The sequence below is a fragment of the Anabrus simplex genome, chromosome 3 (assembly GCF_040414725.1).
Source record: "Anabrus simplex isolate iqAnaSimp1 chromosome 3, ASM4041472v1, whole genome shotgun sequence".
In the NCBI taxonomy this organism is placed as follows: domain Eukaryota; kingdom Metazoa; phylum Arthropoda; class Insecta; order Orthoptera; family Tettigoniidae; genus Anabrus; species Anabrus simplex.
This window is the reverse complement of record NC_090267.1, coordinates 182,678,281-182,701,532: the sequence shown is the minus strand read 5'-3', so window position 1 is coordinate 182,701,532 and position 23,252 is coordinate 182,678,281. Positions and strand designations below refer to the sequence as shown.

At 38.1% G+C, this 23,252-nt stretch overlaps 1 protein-coding gene across 1 annotated transcript in view; it reads left to right on the top strand.

Annotated features, from left to right (window-relative positions):
* The first annotated feature begins 267 nt into the window (after positions 1 to 267).
* Positions 268 to 23,252, top strand: part of Gprk1 (G protein-coupled receptor kinase 1) — a 77,461-nt gene continuing 54,476 nt past the window's right edge. Inside the window, exon 1 of the mRNA XM_067142814.2 lies at positions 268 to 452. The gene's annotated coding sequence lies outside the window, so the exon portion shown is untranslated. The remainder of the gene's footprint in view (positions 453 to 23,252) is intronic.

The window sequence follows — 23,252 nt, the reverse complement described above, 5'->3', positions numbered from 1 at the left end:
GCGTGGTCAATATTTGGACGGATGACCGTGTGCCAGTTAGGAATGAATGATTTGCCATATTTAGGTTTAAGTTTTCGATACCGGTAGATGCCTTATTTCGATCGACTTGAATCGGTAACTCGGACTCCATGCTCGTACAGTGATAAATATTCTATGACTATTACTTCGGAGCTTGAACCATGAACTGATTCTTACGACATCTTTGGAGAAAGTACAGTACTTTCAGCAAGGCGAAAAGCTGTAGAAAATCTAATGATCTGTGCCATACGTAGGGCTCAAACGTCATCTTGTGCAGGTCATGCGAACCGGCAAATTATATCAATAATAATACGTATTTACGGTCGTATGTCGTCATTGATTAGGCTATCAATCGTGATTTGAATAAGATATCATTCCTGTTGTGTTTGGAAGTGTGCTGTGACGTTTTATCTTCATTGAAATACAAGAAATAAGTAAGTAAACTTCTTCGTGTTTTGATAGATCGAATTAACTTTGAGCACAGTAGCTTCCTCCGGGCGCTGTTTATGAAATCCACAGCATTATTCGTCTGTTTACCTTTCTATAGAGGGGCGCTTCCATTTAGCCAGACAGTTGAACTGAGGATCCATAAAATTGTTTTGTAGAACATTGTATCCCCCACTTCCTTGATCAATTTACTCTGCTCAGATCTGATCTCGAGTTATTTCTCGCAAAAAATGTCATTTTGACGATTAGACTGTAGACAAACATCCGCGAGCGATGTTTTATGTCATTTGCAGGGTCCTTTTTCGCGGGATACTTGTCATTTCATTCTTCAGAAGTTTAAATCTGTTTTCCTTTTCACTGTGCCCATGACCCCAAATAAGATCACGGATAGAATTGCCATCTGATACTATCAGATATGAATGTATCGTTAATTTTTCTTTTAACAAAACCCTGGTTTCCGATGCAACTAATTTATTTTGGTCCCTATCTCGAAGCACTGAATGTAGTTAATTACAGTGTCTCCTATATTACTTAGATAACCTCAAATTGAGGTCCCCCTTGACTAGGCATGATTATTAAGTTCTCATAATAAACAATGTATATCGGTAATTGCGATGGCGTGTTATCAATATCATTTTAACTCCAGTCAGTGCTTATTTATAAGACTGACTTGTTTATGTTCTGCTTTTGTTGGGATTAACCTGTTCCTGTAGAGCAAAATTTGTAGTGTATATTTCCTTTGCATTAACTGTCATCTGAAAAGTTGATGGTTTAGTGTTGGAAATGGTTGAGAGCCTTTTGACAGACACCTCAATGCATGCTGCTTTCAAATGTTTCTGCATCTATGCAGTTAATTTTCAAGTTGATTACATATAAACATTTAGGCCTATACTAACTTGTTTCATTGACAAAATTTCAGTTAGCATATAGATGCAAAATAAAATTAACCCTCTGAAGGTTAGCTATATGTTGTAGGCCTACCATTCAGAGCTTTTTATAATAGCCTACTTGACAAACTCACTAGCTATGAGAGCACCAACCATGCTGTTAATGACCTCATGAAAAGAAAAGAAAATCCTGTTAATTTCAAATCAAATTAAATTAATTTTGTAGTTGTAGAGCCAACCAGGGCATGTTAAAGTGATTGCAGAGATGCAGTTCCATGATTTATGAAATAACTTGACTATGTATTTCTAATTTCTAGTTTAATTACCAAATAAGAACTTGAAACCAGTCCACCTGGTGCATGCCTTGACTAGTCTGTAATGAGAGTGGCTGTGTACAATGGAAAGGCTTTAAGTTTCTCATTCCATGTTAAACCATGAAACTTTTTAAAATGCGTAATTGAGTGTTAAGATAATATCTCTTGTACACTATTGTCACAAAAGTATATTCATATCTACCAATCATAAAAAATGGTAATTCTTCTAAGTAACTGAAGATTTGTGAGACTTCTGATTTATTTTAGTGTTCTGAAGAATAGTTCTCGTTGAATAAGGAGGGCATAACCTACATTAACCCTCGAGCACTCGCGCTGGCGCACTGAGTGCGCCACGTTTAAATAAACAGATATCCATTTTCGCACTAACAATCTGCTGACCTGTGTTAGGTATTCCTACAGTACAGTTTTAGCTATCTGTGTGAGAAGTCAAATAAATATTTCTTCAACAGAAACGAATTAAACTGCGTTTTAAATTCGTGTCGCAACTGAGTGCGCCATGTGTATCATCATGTAAGTATATTTTTATTTACAAATTACTTATGTATTCACTAGAATTGTCTTGCATTAGTTTTCTGTAGACTGTTTGTTGCTTTCTACGTGAGTTTCCAATATTCATTCCGTTTATTTAGGGCTGGAAGAAATCTGTCAAGTCCACAGCTGAACTGATTACTGAATGATGAACCTGATTTCGACGAAGCAGATGACTGTGAAAATGAGGAAGACAATTCTGAAACTGAAAATGGGGAAATAATTTTCATTGAGCATAACTCAGAAAGTGAACAGAATTATGACTCGGGACAAGTGACGAAAGTTCTGGTAAAGCTGCATTAGCCAAAAGTGATTGTTTCATAGGAAGAGATAAAGTTTGTGTATGGAATAAACAATGTTCTAATGGATCCTCTAAGACTAAAGAAAAAAATATTGTCAAAATATTTCCAGGACCAAAGGGTGAAGCTCGGAGTGTAACATGTGAACTGTCTGCTTTTCACAAAATTATTGACGTACATATCATTGACAGTATTGTAAACTTCACTAATTTGTACATAGCTACCCAGGTTGAACGATATAAAAGAGAGATACCAAGGAAATGTCGCGTACTGAAATAATGGCTTTGTTAGGCTTGCTATAACTTATTGGCACAAAGAAAGCTAATCACACGAACGTTAGGGAACTCAGGGCTAAAGATGGCATGGGAGTAGAAATCACAAGGGCAACAATGAGTTACAAAAGATTTCTCTTTTTACTGACATGTCTTCGATTTGATGACAAGTCCGCGAGGGTCAGAAGGAGAACTCACGATAAACTGGCTGCAATACGGATGGTTCTTGATGCATTTGTGATAAACTGTAAGAACAGTTACAATCTTCGTGAGTTTGTAACCATTGATGAAAAGCTCCAAGCTTTTCGAGGACAATGCAGCTTTGTTCAGTTTACTCCAAACAAGCCAGACAAATACGGAATATGAATCCCACTGTCGGCAGCCCTGAAGATGGTTTTCCGTGGTTTCCCATTTTCACACCAGGCAAATGCGGAATAAAGCTGTTTTTGCTTACAGATTCCAAAACCTTCTACACTGGAAATTTAGAAGTGTACTGTGGCAAACACGAACAAGGACCTTTTGACATTTCAAACTCACCTTCGGTGATTGTTGGTAGGTTAGTTTCTCACATTGAAGGCACGAAACGGATCATCACCATGGATAACTGGTACACTAGCTATCCCCTGGCAATGTCTCTATTTAAGAAGGAAATTACATGTATTGGAACACTGAGGAAAAACAAATGGGAAATTGCTGTTGAATTTCTGCCTCAAAAAGATCGACCTGTGAAATCTTCTTTGTCTGGATACCAGAACGACGTAACTTTGGTGTCATTTGTACCGAAGAAGAACAAGGCCATGCTGCTGTTATCCACCATGCATGAGAGTGGTGTCATAGATGAAGAAACGGAAAAACCAGAAATGATCCTGGATTATAATTCAACAAAAGGGGGTGTTGACACAGTGGATCAAATGTATACCACCACACGCATCACAAGAAGATGGCCACTGGCAATATTCTATGCCTTCTTGGACATAGCTGGGATAAATGCAGAAGTGATCTATTTTTCAAACAAAAATAACAGAAGAGACCCGAGGAGAATATTTTTGAAAAAAATGTCATTTTCTCTGATGGAACCACATCTAGTTGAAAGAGCTAATGTACAGACTCTTCCTGCAGATGTTTCCGTTTTCCTCCCAACGTTTCAAGAGCCCTGAAGAAAGAAATGTTGTGGAGCCTTCTCTGAAGAAACGAGGAAGATGTGTAACTTGTGGACGTGCTAGAAATATAAACACTACCATAAGATGCACTTCATATCACAGCTTCGTCTGCAAGCAACATGTAAACATCACATACACATGCGAAATTTGCAAGAGTGCACCAGCCAGTGATAAGTCTCTGGTAAGACTCCAACTAGACTATGGTTTCAGTGTATGGAACCCTCACCAGGATTACTTGATTCAAGAACTGGAAAAAATCCAAAGAAAAGCAGCACGATTTGTTCTGGGTGATTTCCGACAAAAGAGTAGTGTTACAAAAATGTTGCAAAGTTTGATCTGGGAAGACTTGGGAGAAAGGAGACGAGCTGCTCGATTAAGTGGTATGTTCCGAGCTGTCAGTGGAGAGATGACGTGGGAGGACATCAGTAGACGAATAAGTTTGAGTGGTGTCTTTAAAAGTAGGAAAGATCACAATATGAAGATAAAGTTTGAATTCAAGAGGACAAATTGGAGCAAATATTCGTTTATAGGAAGGGGAGTTAGGGATTGGAATAACTTACCAAGGAAAATGTTCAGTAATTTTCCAATTTCTTTGCGATCATTTAAGAAAATGCTAGGAAATCAACAGATAGGGAATCTGCCACCTGGGTGACTGCCCTAAATGCAGATCAGTAGTGATTGATTGTGATACAGAGTATATAGGACAAAACAGTGATGCCAGATTTAAATTTACGAGCTACAATATGCCATAATAATTATATTTCTGATTGTTAACATGTAAAAATAGACTGAACTGATGTCATATTTGAATGTACTCATTGTATTAAAATACACTTGTTAATTTTAGTTTAGAATGTAAACCTAACATTTAAGTAGAAGCTTAGTGAATTTATATGACAGTATTATTTTGTAATGCAATTAGGGAGGTAAAATAAAAACCAATATTATGTAAAATATTTCAAGAATTAATTGATGAATGATAAAACATAGAATATAGGCTTTGAATTTACTTAACTTCAATGAAAACATTAACGTACTTAATGGAGCACTCGGTGCGCCACGCAAGTGCTCGAGTGATGAAAAAGAATGCATGCGCTTGGGGGTTAAATTGTGTGACAGATGATCTAGTATGTTCTTCCTAGGTTATTGGCTATTTCAATTTTGCCTGTTAGGTACAGTATTAATCATACCAGATATTATTATAGCGCACAAATTGTGCATTAATAGCTGTAGATTTTAAATCGATACAAAACCAGGGGTGGGTCCTTCCCTCTGTTTGTCTTTTGAGAACATTTCTTCTGTAATTGGAAACTTGTGATAATATTCTTCAGTACAGCAATGTAACTCACAAGCCAAGCCTATTACACATCTCAGGACAACAGACAGACATCACTGAGGAGCAAGAACATGATTTTACAAGACAATCCAATATTGCAGAGATCATTTGCCCTTTGATATCTGAAGAAAATGGCAAATGGCAGATAACTAATTGTGTTGTTTCTGTACAATAATGCCAGAGTACTGTATATAAAGCCTATTTAAGGAGCATTTTTGGTTGGTACATCTTTATCTTAAGAAAGGTGTATAATGATCTGGATCACCGTAGTAGTAGTAGTAGTAGTAGTAGTAGTAGTAGTAGTAGTAGTAGTAGTAGTAGTAGTAGTAGTAGTAGTATATTTATTTGTTATATGTGGATCACACCAAAACTGTTGTATTTAATGACATATGAATCTAGAAAAGAAATTTAGGCTTGGCTAGAAAGTAATGGCAATTTTTCAAGGATGTTGAGTTTAAAGGCATCTTCCAAATCTGCAAATTGTCTTATATGTTCAGTGTTCTCCCCAGACATTTTTGTAAGCCGGGTGGAAGGAATTACTAGCCGGGCGGGGAATAGGCCCTACTAGGTAAAAAATTAATATTATAAAATTTCAATTTATCCCCCTCAGGGCATTAACAGTAATATCAGACAGGTAAACACTAACTGCAAAATTGAATTATGTTCGTGTTATTCTCACAAATAGGACATAACAGGTTATTTTGAACTTCAAGTGTTCTGCTCGTTCATAATCGCGTAACACCGGGGCTTACCACTCAGTTACTGTGGAGTGACGTGCAGTTTTGTGATGTGCAGAATCAAGTGCTCGCATGCAATTCCACGCTGATCAAGACACTGCTTGTGCACGACAGTACATGACAGTCAAACTAAAATTAAAATAAATAGTTTTGCGGTATTTACATTTTCATTTGGAGCACCCAGTGACTCGGTGTGTATTAATATTATGTAACTAAGAACATCTATGTTTGATAGCCGGCCGGTCTGTGAAAACGGCGTTGCGGTGCGTCCATTAAAAGGTCCTAGGGAAAACACTGATATAGAAATAACTTGAGACTCTTTTTTTTTTTTTTTTCATTTTCTGTTACAGAAAAAGACAATACTGGTATACATTGTGGTGGCTTGAGTTCCCAGCCACCACCTGAGCACAGCTATCACGCTGCCGACCCAGAACTCCAATAACCGTCACTATATTTGTGTACAAACAGTTCTTGGTGTGAGCAAAGGAGTATGCATTAGGTGGGTGGTGGTGGCAATGCATAATGGCGGGCAAGGTAGAAGTCCTCCTCCATTTCTCTGTCTGGCTAACTGACCTGCTACTTTGGCCACTCTCCTTAGGCCTTCAAATATTAACACTCAGTGAGCTTACACTCTACTTCTCACCCTTACTATCTTCAGTTGGGGTTAGACGCTATGACTCTCTATTTCCATCATCCTCGGTGTGCTTCATCTTTCTTGCTCATTCCTTTTAGTACCGGTAACATGTTTCTTTCTGCAATATAGCACCCAGCCAGTTTTTGGCAGGATTGTTATGGAATTTAACACATTGTTCCAGGTCTTGGGCAAAGGGCACTGGATACACTTTTGTTCTGTCTTACATGAACTTATATATTTAAACAATTTTCAGGTATTTCAAGTTGTTAGTTCTTTGTTATCACTATGAATTTTGCTGCAGTACATCGTATATTATGGACACAGGTTTCGTTGTTTACCCGATGACAGTGAAGATGTGCATGATCCAGGTATTCCTTCAAGTTCTGCTATGTCTACAAAGTAGACACCTCACTCACTGCAACTGAGAAAAGAAAGTTACACAGTAGGCCTTCACTTCTTTAACAAAGACTGGTTTGAAGACAAGGACTTTGCCAAGTGGCTTGTAAAGGAAAACGAAACAGCAAAATGTGTAATTTGTACAGTCACATTTTCCATGAAATTTGAGGACAAAGAAGCTGTAGTTGATTATAAAAAATGGAAAGAAACAATTCATGTCAGAATTGCAACTGTGTAAAAATCAAACTACGAGGGTAATGCCAAAAATAAGGTCTCCTATTTTTTCATAAATACTGAACTCTGTTCGTGTGGCTGTTGGTCACAATGTTGTGAAGGGTGTTTCCCACGCTCGCATATAAACATGTGCACGCCGCGCTAAGGCACTCAGGCTTGGCTTGACAGCCTTTGAGAATGGAGCTCCCGTTGGGTGTTACTGCGAAGTGCGCGCAGTTATTCGGTTTTTGAACGCAAAAGGTACTGAACCGATTGAAATCCATTGCCAATTGACGGAAGTGTATGGTGAGTCATGCATGGATGTCAAAAATGTTCATAAGTGGTGTAGAGAGTTTGCAGCCGGTCGGACTGAAATTCACGACGAACGAACAAAGGAGCAGGAGACCATCAATTTCCATCGAGACAGTTGTGAAGGTTGAGCAAATCATGCGTGAAGATCGGCGGATCACCTTGGATGATCTCTGCACTTTGGTTCCTGAGGTTTCCCGAAGCGCCGCTCACACCTGAACAGCATGGCGGCAAGCTGGTATGACATGGGCATACAAAAACTGTCACAGCATCTACAAAAATGCATCGACCGACATGGTGATTATGTAGAAAAATAGCTAAATGTTCAAGCTGTAAAATGATGTAAACCACTATAGAAATAAACAGGTCTATGTATTTATAAAAAAAATGGGAGACCTTATTTTTGGGATTATCTTCGTATGATTATTTTCCTTGTGAAAAAACAGGAGTCATAAGAGGGTGCTGTCACAATAGCTGACGTTGCATCTATTTATCACAGCGTGAAACGCAGCCGAAGTTACAATTCATTGGATTGTAAAATGATACTGAAACATTCTATATTTGCTAACAGATAGCAACAAAAATTTTGTAGTCAAACCAAGGTAACTTCTCTCTCCAAAATATTCTTGGTCCATTTCATCAAGATGACGTCATAGGAGAACTTCACAAATTGTTCTATTTTTCTTTGTCCTGTAATGTATCAAATCAAGGCGATATTAACACTTTTCCATGTGCAGTGCAATATTTTGATGTGAAACATGGAATTTGTCAGATTTTCCTTGACTTTTTATGAAAATGCCAAAGAGATTCATGTTTTGTGCAGTGAAGAATAGCTTATTATACATGCTAATGGCTTTTACCTGAACCATTTAAGTGCATATAGTACTGACAATAAACCTATGAACTATGGCAAGAACAATTCCGTTATTGTATTACTTAAAAAGGAAAATCCGTTCATCCTGAATCTAAACTGCTATTGTCTTTTTATAAGCAATTCTATCAAACATGGGCTTTAGAATTTTCTCTATAACATTGAAGCTTTGATCTTCAAGATCTACAGTGAGTTTGATTCTTCAGCATCAAATGTTGCATCACTGAAAGAATTTGCTGAATTTGTTGAGATACAGTGCAAGGAAATCCTGTGACATTGTTCACACCTGAGGCTATCTCTGATTCCTGTAATTGAGAGAATTGTATACAGCTGGCCTGCCATCAAGTCATATATTTTGGTGAAGTTCAGAATAATTCTTTCACAAAATTCTTGTTGAAAGGCGTAACAGTCTATAATGAAAATGTATCTACTAATGTAGTGTATGATACTGAAAAAATACTATATAACTGGTAAAAAACCATACTGTTCAACAATCACAGTTTCCTTAGTCAGAAAATTTATAGTAAGGCATAAGACAGTGAACCATTATTCCATGAGCCTAGGCTTCAATGTTTGTCAGAACTTGGCAAAATACAATGTATATTCCTAAGAGAGATTTGCTTCCCTTTGATTCATTTTCTCTTACTGTATTGCCATTCTTGTAGAATACGTCCATCTGCTCCAATTTGTTGTTCTTACCTGGCGTTAAATCTTCTTTGCTTCCTTTTCCAGTAACATACTGTGCATTATCTTGGAAATGCTAATTTTCATACCTAGCATTAAGTTACTTTTCTGAGTTTCAGTTTATTAGAATCTCCGTTTTCGGTACCGTCAATCATTTAGTCCAAGTCATCAGCATATGTGTGGTTGGTTTTCACCCTGCTAAATCGCACCCTGGCGCTTCATGCCTCTGTGTAAATTAGTCATGTATAAACAACAAGCATGGACGATTACAATTTTGCATCATTTCTGTAGCCACTGAATCAAGAATGCATTCTACCATCAACTCTCATTGCAGCTTGATAAATGCCTTTGATTCCATAAAATAACCAGGATTGTATTATGCCTCTCCATCATTTGCCTTGGTTCTGTGCCATACATCCTTTTAGATATATAAAATCCACTGATGTACATTGGGCCGAAGGAAATGAAGAACTGCTTCGCTAAGTCATACCAGCATTCAGATTGGCTTAAAATGTCCTTTAAATTGAAGTATTGACTGCTATTTTAACTTGTTTGAACACCTAGGTTTCATGTCGTCCATAAGTAAAATTGCTGTTTTAGTCTGTGCTAAAAGTTACACAGTGAAGCTATAGGTGTCCTCCAGCAGCAAAGCATACCTTATACTAAATGTACACGTTACACATTACAAACTGAAGCATGCATCAATTTGGTGTGCTACAGTTCCTTCGTCCATCACCCGACTGCGGCAGGATACGTTTTTATTTTGATTATTTATTTCAAAAGAGGCACCTGAGCCAAGGCTCATATCGGCGCAGTACAATTAATTACATTCAACAGCAGAGATGAAATTCTAGAACATTAACATCTAGGACAAAAATATACTGTACAGGGATTCTAATATTAAAACATCATAGTGATGGAAACCAAATCTGAACAGCAGTAATATAAATATACTAAAGCAGAACTCTATAGGATAGGCATTTTTTCCTTTAGATAATCAACAAACTTAGTTTTAAAGATTGGTAATTTAGTAGCATCTCGAATATGCTCAGGAAGGCTATTGAAAACCTTGAGAGAATAATGCCACCTACTGGGTATTATTGTATATACTCTTGTACTGTATGAATGTACTGTATATCAGAATTCAAGTTGCATAGTGTGTTGGAATGAACTTGTCCATTTTTCAATTTATACAACAAAAGAGCTGCAGCCTTTTTATGAAGACCGTACAGTGATAGCATATTATAATACTGATAGACCTGCGTGCTTGGTGTTAAGGTGGGTAAGTTGAAGAGTATTTTCAGTGCTTTTTTTTCTGCAAGAGACTGACCTTTTCAAATTGTTCTTCGTTGCAACATGCCCAGATATGAATTGTGTAACTTTGGTGGCTTTCAATTAGAGCATGCATGATAAATACTTTTCAGCGGTCCATGAGAAACTTTGTATTTTAATCGGCTGAGTACACCAATAACAGGAGTTAACTCTATCAGAAAGTGCTTTGATGCGATTCTCCCCCGTTAGCAGCTCATCTATGCTAAGTCCTAGAAATGTTGTTGCTTAAACTCGAGGTATCACTTAGTCGTAGAAGCTTATGTCTAGAGGAGACTTACATAATGGTTTTTGAAATATGATATAGTTAGTTTTAGTACATGATTAATTCTTAGTCATTTTATACAGGAAGTATAATTTAAGACTTCATAGCATAGTACTGAGGCATAGGAGCATGAAGAAATGGTGACAGCAAGCGCAGTGCCCGCCATGGTAAATGGATGCAGTTGTCTCAAAGAAGCAGCATGGGTATGCCTATAGAAACAAAAGGGAACTGAACCTATTAGCAATACACCTGCTCAGGACAACTAAATAAAGCAAATAAACTAGTAAATGAAAATGAACTTTCAGTATTTACACATGATGTTGAAAGTTATCTCTTTAAGCTGTGATGCAAGCTCCACATCATATGAGATTTCAAAACACACTTTGCAGTTCATGAATACTGATGGAAAGCACAGTGCTCCTAATCACGATTTTTAATTCTTCTGCAGTTCCAGAATTATTCCTACAAACTTTTCCCATGAGAGTTACCCATAGATAAAATTCACATGTGCTTAAATCAGGCAAATAAAGGGGACCTTATGCCTTTACTTATGATCTGATCATCGGGCACTTCCTGCATAGAATTATGCGCCATATGGGTTGTCATACCATCCTGCTGGAAATAATAGTACCTTTTGTCTTCTTCAGTCAGTTCAGCAAAAAATGGTTTGAGAATGCTGTGAATATAACGGTCGGAAGTAATTGTGCCCTGAAAAAATATCTGGCCGATAATTCGTCGGGGACTAATAGCTCACCATACACCTACCTTTACATCATGCAGAGGTCTTGGCTGTTAAATGTGTGGGTTCTCTGTATCCCAGATCCTATGGTTCTGTGAATTGACATATTCGCTCAAATGAAACCACTCATAAAAAGAAAATTCAGATCCACAATACCATCATGGACACCATTCATTAAACAAAACCCCGATGGCACTACAGCTCTGATGGACTTTGGCCTACCAAGCGAGCGCTGCTCAGCCTGGAGGCCTGCCAATTATGAGGTGACACATGCTCAGTGCAACGAATCCTCTTGGTCGTTATTCTTCTTTTTCTAGACCGAGGTCGCCATCTCGCCGTCGCATAGCTCCTCGGTTGTAATTATGTAGGCTGAGTGGACCTCAGACCAACCCACAGGACCAGGCAGAAATCCCTGACCTGGCTGGGAATCGAACGAGGGCCTCTGTGTGAGAGGCAGGCTGGGTTGCTAAACCAGCATTGAATAGTAAAAACAGTGAAGGACACAGTAGTAATGGGTTGTTGATCTTACAGTGAAATAACAAATATATTAATATTAATATTTTCAAATATATACAATTAAAATTAGAATATTACTCTTTAGTTTATGACTGATTTCAGAGTTTAACTGAATTCTTTTTCCCATTGCAGTGCATAGTTGGGTTTTATTACTTGATCTGTGATCACATTTCTTAATTGATACCCTAAAATATTACATGATTATCCTGAAGGAAGGATATTTTGGAATTTGTTACTTGAATCCGCTGTTTCACCTGTCTAGAGGGTTCACTGCACACCACTGATGAAACATAACTGTCTATTCTTCTCGGAGTATTTCTTAGTTACCTGGCCCATGTTGAAATCCCTTTGAAATTGTGCTGGTTTTCATCCATATCTTTACTCACTGATTGGAATCTCTTTTCCTAACAGCCTATAAATACTGTACCTCATATATACATCAAAGAAATAGCTTGGAAGTTTTTATAATCCTTCCTGTCCACAGTGGACCGAAACTGTAATATAGCGGGACAGTTATAAAATACAGCATTTTCTTATTTCCATTTCTCCCTTCCCAAACTATAGTCAAATAACCAGGGCTAATGAATTTTAACCCTGGTGATGACATGTAAACAGATATGGCAAGAAATAACACTCGTTATCTCTCCTTCGTGGAAGAGGCTGTATGGCTTACTGCTAGTTGTTTTAGCAGCAAACCTTTCCAGTCGCTAATTTAGTATCAGTGGACAATAGCGAATATCTGAAGTGTGGAAAAGAAAGCTACAAGTATGCCCCTTCATATTAATTTAATTGAAACATCACTATTTCACCCCAAAGACTTATGTTATGCAATGTGAATAGCGTACAAAATTCTAACTTTACAGTATTTTACATTGAGTTATAAAAATGTATCTGCACATTTCTGCCTGACTTTTGGTGCCATAATGTAGAGCAGTTCATGAATATTAAGGCTTATGTCTCAGTACGCCCACTTTTTTGCACTTTTCATAGAAAAATAACTATTTGCTGTGACGGGTGCTCCACTGCAACCTGTAATAACACACAGTGAGCTGTGTGAAGTGTTGCATGACAATTAACAGATTGGAAATGAGCTGGTGGATTATGTATTGTCAAAGATTAACATTCACGACTGCTCTTCAGATGTTTTACAGTACCTTTAATTGATAATGAGTGTTTTGAAATACAAATTTCAAGAGCGATGGAAATTAAGTTACAGGATGAAAGACAGGTTTTTAAGAAAAAAATCCAATTGGCTAACAAAGGATTTACATATTTCTGTAGTAGCGCATAAAGCTGCACCATCTAATCTTCAAACGAATAGTTAATTTCCATCCATGTTCATAGTTGGAAGGCCTAGAAAACTCTTTGAAGATAGCAGATTGAGAACTAAACGGAGAAGGTTAGATACTTTAATAGACCATAATTTAATTACGACCAAGGTAGATGGCAAAATATGTAATGCTTTGGCAGCCACTTCTTCACAGGTTTGCAACACATGTGCCAGTACTCCAAAAACAATGAATGCCATTAATGTAGGGGACTGCAGTAGCATTGACACTATGAATTATTCTTTTGGACTTTTCCTTTGCATATCTGGATCTGTTTGTTTGAGTGCATTTCACACATTACATACAGGAATGATATTCAAAAGTGGCAAGCATTGAAAACTAAAGGAAAAGCAATGGTTGGAGAGAAAAAATGCATAATTCAACAGAAATTTTTATGCAAAATGGTAAGGATAATTTATGAACCAAGAGCAGGAGACAGTGGTACTTCGAACGACGGAAACACAGTTTTTTTTAAAAAATATGCATACATACATACATACATACATTATCATTATAGACTGTTATGCCTTTCAGCGTTCAGTCTGCAAGCCTCTGAGAATTTACTAAACGTCGCCACAATCCTCGATTTGCAACTAGTGTTGTGGCCTCATTTAGTTCTATACCTCTTATCTTTAAATCGTTAGAAACTGAGTCTAACCATCGTCGTCTTGGTCTCCCTCTACTTCTCTTACCCTCCATAACAGAGTCCATTATTCTCCTAGGTAACCTATCCTCCTCCATTCGCCTCACATGACCCCACCACCGAAGCCGGTTTATGCGTACAGCTTCATCCATCGAGTTCATTCCTAAATTAACCTTTATCTCCTCATTCCGAGTTCCCTCCTGCCATTGTTCCCACCTGTTTGTACCAGCAATCGTTCTTGCTACTTTCATGTCTGTTACTTCTAACTTATGAATAAGATATCCTGAGTCCACCCAGCTTTCGCTCCCATAAAGCAAAGTTGGTCTGAAAACAGACCGATGTAAAGATAGTTTTGTCTGGGAGCTGACTTCCTTCTTACAGAATACTGCTGATCGCAACTGCGAGCTCACTGCATTAGCTTTACTACACCTTGATTCAATCTCACTTACTATATTACCATCCTGGGAAAACACACAACCTAAATACTTGAAATTATCGACCTGTTCTAGCTTTGTATCACCAATCTGACATTCAATTCTGTTGGATTTCTTACCTACTGACATCAATTTAGTCTTCGAGAGGCTAATTTTCATACCATACTCATTGCACCTATTTTCAAGTTCCAAGATGTTAGACTGCAGGCTTTCGGCACAGTCTGCCATTAAGACCAAGTCGTCAGCATAGGCCAGGCTGCTTACTACATTTCCACCTAACTGAATCCCTCCCTGCCATTTTATACCTTTCAGCAGATGATCCATGTAAACTACAAACAGCAAAGGTGAAAGATTACAGCCTTGTCTAACTCCTGTAAGTACCCTGAACCAAGAACTCATTCTACCATCAATTCTCACTGAAGCCCAATTGTCAACATAAATGCCTTTGATTGATTTTAATAATCTACCTTTAATTCCATAGTCCCCCAGTATAGCGAACATCTTTTCCCTCGGTACCCTGTCATATGCTTTCTCTAGATCTACGAAACATAAACACAACTGCCTATTCCTCTCGTAGCATTTTTCAATTACCTGGCGCATACTGAAAATCTGATCCTGACAGCCTCTCTGTGGTCTGAAACCACACTGGTTTTCATCCAACTTCCTCTCAACGACTGATCGCACCCTCCCTTCCAAGATGCCTGTGAATACTTTGCCTGGTATACTAATCAATGAGATACCTCGATAGTTGTTGCAATCCTTCCTGTTCCCTTGCTTATAGATAGGTGCAATTACTGCTTTTGTCCAATCTGAAGGTACCTTACCAACACTCCACGCTAATTTGACTACTCTATGAAGCCATTTCATCCCTGCCTTCCCACTATACTTCACCATTTCAGGTCTAATTTCATCTATTCCTGCTGCCTTATGACAATGGAGTTTATTTACTATCCTTTCCACTTCCTCAAGCATAATTTCACCAACATCATTTTCCTCCTCCCCATGAGCTTGACTGTTTGTAACACCACCATGATGATTTCCTTTTACATTGAGAAGATGTTCAAAATATTCCCTCCACCTCTCCAGTGATTCCCTGGGATCTGTTATGAGTTCACCTGAATTACTCAAAACACTGTTCAAAAATTACAGGTATCAGTGAAGAACTTAGGCTATTAAACTAGTTTTCACAATTTTACTGACCAGATCAAGTGGCTACAGAGTAAACGTAGGAGCTTTCAATAAGTATGCTCTGGAAACTGGAAAATCATATTTAGATATGTATTCATGAATTTACTTGCCTCCTTCTGTCCACAAAATTCTAATTCATGGTGCAAAAGTAATACAGAAACAGAACAGATGTAAGGCATTTCGTCTTAGGTCTGACACTAAACTCATCATGGGAACTTAGAATTTTCCATTCGGAATTGCTAGGCGGGCAATAATTCCATTGTGGAGATTTATCTCCCGTATGCAGTTATCAGACTGTGCCTCTTATAATGGGCTTCTGATAAGTTCACCTGCATACACCCCAGTGTCAGTGGGTAGGGTCTGACACATCCCATTCTGATGAGTCTAGTGTCAGACCTAAGACGAAACGCTGGTTAATAGAGCAAGCAGCTGAAAAGCCTTACATCTGTTCTGTTTTTGACATGCTCTATTGGTGAAAAATATCTAATTCCCTCCATGGGAACTTAGAATTTTCCAAAGTAATACAGGCCGCTATATTGCCGACTGGAATGCCATCACAAGATGACATAGGAGCAAGTAACAAGCACTTACGAAGGTACAAGTTAGAGCCTTGCGAGGAAGTTTTTGCGAAGATCTACTATACACGACATTTTTTATCTCTTACTAGTAATTTCTGACCTCATAATTTCACAGCTAACATTATCAAGGAGCAAGAAAAAGGAGATCATTATCATTGAACGTCTGTTGTTTGCTGAAGGAATGAAGAGTAACCAGTGCCACATTTGAGCAGGAAGGTGACATGCACAGTGACGAATGTGGTGGTGGTGGTGATGATGATGAAAGTGACCAGGACAGTGATGAAGTTGATCTTCCCACATATGACTAATGTAACAGATTTCTACCACAGTTCCAAATAGATCAGTTTGGTTGCTTCTAAAATGTAACATTTGTGATGGCTGACCACTATGCTCAGGGAAATTTGTTGTTTTATCTTTCTCTTTTGTGTGTTAATAATGTTATTGGCTTTACGTCCCACTAATTACTCTTTTACGGTTTTTGGAGACGCCGAGGTGCCGGAATTTAGTCCCGCAGGAGTTCTTTTACGTGCCAGTAAATCTACCAACACGAGGCTGACGTATTTGAACACCTTCAAATACCACCGGACTGAGCCAGGTTCGAACCTGCCAAGTTGGGGTAATCTCACCATCCAATATTAAATCAGCATAGTAACTATTCAAACTGTATCTTATGCTGAGTAATTTTGTCCTGCTAGATGTGCATTCTGGCCCACTGTGTTGTCCCAAAAACTTGCAGTTACTGATTACATCCACTAAGAATCCCTGACTATTTCTCAGTAATGCCATTTTATCCTTGCATTGCCACTATATTTTATCATTTTTTGTTCACATTTCATCCACCCTTGCTGCTGTATTACACTTTCTTGGTGATTCCCAGTGATATTAATACCATAATCATTCTCATCCCAGTTCTTTGACTCAGTACTGGACTAGAAAGATTTTCTTCCTTCTGTCCAGCAGTTCCCAAATTTTTTCCTTCTTCATTTCCCAAATGGTTTCCAGAGAGTCGCTTGTCTGTCAGATGGAAATGTAGGTCTACTGCATCACTCCTGTACCAGATTATTCAAAAGGTTGCAAAGAAATTGATTGATATACCAGTAGTCCATAGAGGAATTGAAGTACAACTTTCCAATAGGAACATATAGGATGAAACCCTGCTTCGAGGTAAGCCCAGGAATGTCAGGTACAACATATTTAACAATTTATTTTATTCATTTTTCCAAAGTTCTCTACATTCCTAAACAATGCAAGCTGACATTCATTGAAGTATTAGTTATGAAGTTGACACCGGACTCTATAAATGTAACAGAAGCTGATAGGTACTATCACTTCATTGATTGTCAGTTCAGAATTATTTAGGAGAAAAGAAATAAAATAAATGGTTGATGAAATCATTTTTGGCATTCCCAGGTTTGCACTGACACAGGGTTTTGCCCTAGACCATATGTATCTGTACAAAAGTTTTTATATTTTGACACCTGTGGGCTGCTTCAGTTCCTGCACAACCTTTTGAGTCACTCTGTAGATATGAGGCTTTCCAAAATATTGTAAATGTCTTTCAAGTAGAATAGCCATTTTTCATTCTGAAAGTGGTAGGTAAATGTTAAGCAACATTGGATGGGGTCAGCACTTGGATGAGTAGCCCATTTGCTCTTGGTTTGAGGAGCAGAAAAACACTTATCGCAATTAGATTGCCTGATCAGTGGTCCCCTGATGTAGCTGGGGGCATTGTCTAGGCTGTCATTGCCAAGATACGACATTATGTTGTTGTTTGAGTCATCAGTCCACAGACTGGTTTGATGCAGCGCTTCTTGCCACCCTATCTGCTAACCTTTTCATTTCTACATAACTGCTACATCCTACATCTGCTCCAACCTGCTTGTCATATTCATAATTTGGTCTACTCCTACCAGGGGTCGAAAAATACCGGGCACCCAGTCGCCATGGCGCCTGAAAATGTTTACCTGGCACCTGAATTGTCAAAATCGGTTTTGAAACTTTATTTTTCGAAATCCGGAGTTCCCTTATATGTATGTTCCCACCGCTTCATAAAGTAACAAGTCGTATGGTGTTTCACGTGTTTTCAGTGGCTCATGTATTCTAATATCTGCAATAAACATTTTCACTGCTTTTGGCAGAGTCTATGAATTCTGTAATTGACGCTTCGTATCTTGGAACTTGAAGTTTCAGTTCTGCGCGAGAGCTGCCGAGCGGTCATGGGAGACATCATTGCAACCCGTCATACAATTAGCCTTTCATGTGGACATATCATATCATAACATATAAAGTTATGGAGAAATGCAGAGAACTACTACGTTAAATAATTCCACAAACACTACATTACCGCCTTCCTTCCCGTGACTAACCATTCCTAAACTATTGCCGCCAAAGCAGTGCTGATAAATTCCTGTGGAATTCAGTCTTTGCATTTAAAACATATGGATTTATCAATTCTTGTATTTTCAGTGATCATTATTTATACTTTTAATTTAATTACAGCATCTTGGTATTGAACGCTTTGCACTTTAGAAATACAGTTGTTTTTATTTCTGTGCGGATATAGAAAATTGGCAATGTTGCATCAGACATCAAAGCCCGCGAACTCGGAAGCCATTTAACCCTCCGTTCGTGACGCACGGTGTCACAGACCGACGTCATAAACGATTGCGCCTCCTTCTTTGCCCGTTGGAGTGAGCTAGCTGCGCATCAGGTTCCCTTCATCAATTTCATTCTCGAGTACACTAACCACTGCATAAGTTCGAACGATAACCGTACAGGTCAGTGGAAGTCTTTACGGTCTCACACAACGAGGTCACTAAAAGCGTACACAGTCTTATAGACCGAGGTCACCAATCTCGTTTTATGGTTGCATGCAAATGAAAGGTATGATCTAGATTTTTGTGGATTTATGATTAGCTCATTATATTCTGGACCCTAGTAGCGTAAGCAGTGTCAATTGTTGTCTTCACTGTTAGAATTGTTAGATTGTTGTGCTAACACTGTTTCTTTACTGGTCAAGACAATATGGTTATGTTTTCTTTCCTTGTGTATTCAAGGATATGAAATGCGAAAGCAAAGAGTCCCGTGTTAGTGAGCTCCTTGAAGCTGTTTTAGCCAACCCTGCTAGTCTAGAGGATGAAGCTGACTTCTCAGATGCTGATGTCTGTGACAATGAAAGCGACATTGAAGAAATCGACTCTGTTGAAGTACAAGAAGAAGACTAACAGTGAACGAGAATTAGATACCAATGATGAAATACAGTTTTATGTAGGTAGTGATTCTCAGTTCCATGTAGGAAAGGATATGACCAAAGGGAAGATACATTGTCCTCCGAAGGCTGTACGAACAAGATCCAAAAACATTGTAACACAGTTTCCAGGGTCTAGGGCGTCAGTGAAGGGCATCAAGGAACCTATTGAAATCTGGAGGAAATATTTTGATGGTTCTATGATAGAAATGATTGTGCAATATACTAATCAACACATAGTGCAAAAAATCTCTGGGGCAGTATAAAAGGGAAACTCATATCAGACCAACTGATAGTAATGAAATTGAAGCTCTGATTGAAATTCTAATATTGAGTAGTGTGAAAAAATCTAATCAGCTGAATGCAGATGAACTCTTTGCTACTGATGGTAGTTCACCAGAAATATTTCACCTAGTCATGTCACTGCAGAGATTCAGATTTCTCGTACAGCACCTAAGATTGGATGACAGAAATACACGCCAGGAGAGAAGATCCAGTGATGAACTTGCTCCCATTCGAGGTATCCTTGACAGCTTTGTAGTAAATTGCATAGCCGATTACAGTATGTCTCAGTGGGTGACCGTTGATGAAATGTTGCTGAGATTTCGTGGACGATGTAGTTTCCGTCAATTTATACCATCTAAGCCGAACAAGTACAGCTTAAAAGTGATGCCAAGATGTTTTAAACATCAAATTTAGAAGTTTACATAGGCAAGCAGCCTGATGGTCCTTTCCAAACCAGCACCTCTCCCCTAGCAGTTGTTGAGAGGCTGTGTGAACCAATATATCATACTGGTAGAAATGTCACTACAGATAATTGGTTCACTAGCATTGAACTAGTGACTTATACCGTGATCAATATAATCTAACTTTTTCAGGCACCATCCGGAAGAACAAACGTCAGATTCCCCCTGAATTTCTACAGCAGCAATCGAGGCCTAGTCCATCAACAATGTTTGGGTTTTGCAAGGATTGCATGCTAGTTTCTCATATTCCTGCGAAGGGGAAAAATGTTCTGCTCATCAGTTCCATGCACGACGATGACAACATCGATGACGCAACAGGAAAAGCAGAAATTATTGTGTCATATAACAAGACTAAGATCAGTGTTGACGTGGTCGATCAACTGGGTGCTAATTATAATTGCACTAGGAATACTGCTCGCTGGCCCCTGGTGATTTTCTTTGGCTTAGTTAATATTTCAGGCATAAATACTCAGGTGATATTTAGTCATAACTGCCCATCTGCCAAAATTGTCTGGCGTAAATTCCTGACTGGTTTGACTATTGACCTAATGAAGAACCATGCCGTTTGAAGAGTTTCTATTTCCAATATTGCCGGAACAACCAGAGAGAGGCTGAAGGAAATTTACAACATCAAGGAAGATGTCCAACCTAGATTAAAACCATCAAAGGAAGTGGGAAGGTGCAGGATCTGCACCTCTAAGCAGAACCACCTAATATCTAAAGGAACAAATGTCATTCACATAGACAGCATACAACTGCAAAAATTCACTTATCCCGGATGCACACAGACTGAATTATGTAACGAACAGCCGGAATTTTAAGAATTTTATATCACACCAATTGTATCATAATTTTATCGTATTTCATGTATCACCACATTAATTGTATGTTATTTTATAATGAGTTAAAATGTGTTTTAGATGTTTTAGGAATATATACCTTGTTTTAATTTGTACTCAAGTCTGATGATGGCACATAGATGCCGAAACTAGTACCATTTGACCATTTGACATGTGATTAAATCACAATAAAGCGTCATTGTATTGAATAGGTGGACCTTGAAAGAATTTATATATTATTTACTGTAATCCCACTTCAATACGGAACCAATGAAATTCATAACTATAAGCCTCTAAGCAGAACCGGAAGACAAAGTACTTCTGTAAGAAGTGTCATAATTTGTGCCTTGAACATGCAAATGTTATATAATGACTGTGTTGAAGGTTAATTGTCCTATACTGATGCAAATTTACAAACTTTAGATCTCAATCATGATTGATTGTTTTCTTTTGAACAGAGTTTATCATGGGATATTTCGCTAATTTCACTTGTCATAACTGAGTTATAATTTCTCCTTATTATTGCTTATAGATTATTTAAGTGTATTTTAAATAAAGGTTAAGATGATAAAATACTTATTTAAAAATATACTCTAAAATAATGAAAAGTATGGAATTATTTAAGGCCAGTCTACTGGACCGAAGTCACTAAAGTTGAGAGTAAAAATTCACGTCAGTAATGGAAGGTTAACGCTGGTGATTTCCTGTAGTCTATTACGTGTTTTACCTTTCTGTGTTATACTTGAGAAAATTGGCAAAATGAAACTAACAAAGCCGCGCAAATTACTGATGCGAGTAAAAAACTTCATAAGTAGGCCGTTAAATATAACACAAAGTGATGCAGAAGTGAGTGAATGTGAAAAACAGTTGATGGAAGTGCCGATTGTAGTGTTCAGGACGACAATGACCAGTGTGAAATTTATGGTGTTCAAGACAATTAAAAATATGTCAAAATTTTAATTATCAGGCAAACGGAAATTTCAGCAATTGTGGCTTGAATTACTACCATGGCTGCCCTATCAAGAAGGAATTGCATTATGCAGTAACTTTCCTAGTATTGCTAACCAAAATTCTAAAGTTTTATCCGGATTTTCTGGACATTTTAAACTGGAAACTTAAAAAAATAAAAAACACTAAAAATCCTATCTTCACTCGAAGTGTCTGGAGACTGACAGTTTCAAGAAAAATCCCAAATGTGCACCTTTAGCTAAGTGGGTAAAGAAAATGGATGCTAATATGTTACAGCATATGAATGCATTGTTCATTGCATTCTATCATATTAAAAAAAAATTAGCAGACCCTAACACTGATTTTGAGGGTTTGGTTGCATTATTAAGCAAATTGAATGTTACTGATTCAGAGAAGTGTGTGAATGATAAGCAATGCAGAGAATTTATTTCACACATTGCCTCAGATCTCCATGAAGATTTGATATGTGAAATTAAGGAAAGTTCATATGTCAGTATCTCACTCGATGGATCAACAGATAAATCTGATGATGAGGAGCTGATACTTTACTTTCGAACTTGGTAAACGTTCCTTGTGTTGCACCAAGCTCGATAGCTGCAGTCGCTTAAGTGCGGCCAGTATCCAGTAATCGGGAGATAGTGGGTTCGAGCCCCACTGTCGGCAGCCCTGAAGGTGGTTTTCTGTGGTTTCCTTCTCACACCAGGCAAATGCCGGGGCCGTACCTTAATTAAGGCCACGGCCGCTTCCTTCCACTTCCTAGGCCTTTCCTATCCCATCATCGCCATAAGACATATCTGTGTCGGTGCGACGTAAAGCAAATAGCCTTGTGTTGCACATCAACTCTTCACTCACTGAAAAATCCGAAACTTCAGATCATTGATGAAATTGATTCTACACTCAGGAAACTATGTAAGTTTTATCGACATTCACCAAAAAGACTTCGCGAACTGAACAAAATTTTAGAGTTGCTGGAATGTGCAATATCTAAATTACAGTGCTTACACCAAGTTAGTTGGGTAGCAACAAATTAAATGCTTTGCGTGCAGTTGTCAAAGACTGGGAATGCCTAGTGGTGCATTTAGAAGATATTTCTGAATGGAAAGGTGAAGAAGGAATCACGGCTAAAGGTCTTCTAAAGAAGGTCAAGCACTTCAAATTTGTCATCATAATTCACTATGCCATCTGAGTGTTTTGACTTTCACTTGTATTTCAGAGGCATGATCTGATTTTAAGTCAGATAAGAGTACATTTAAGTAATGCAATTAATTCAATGCAGCAACTTCAGAACACCAAGGAACATATTTT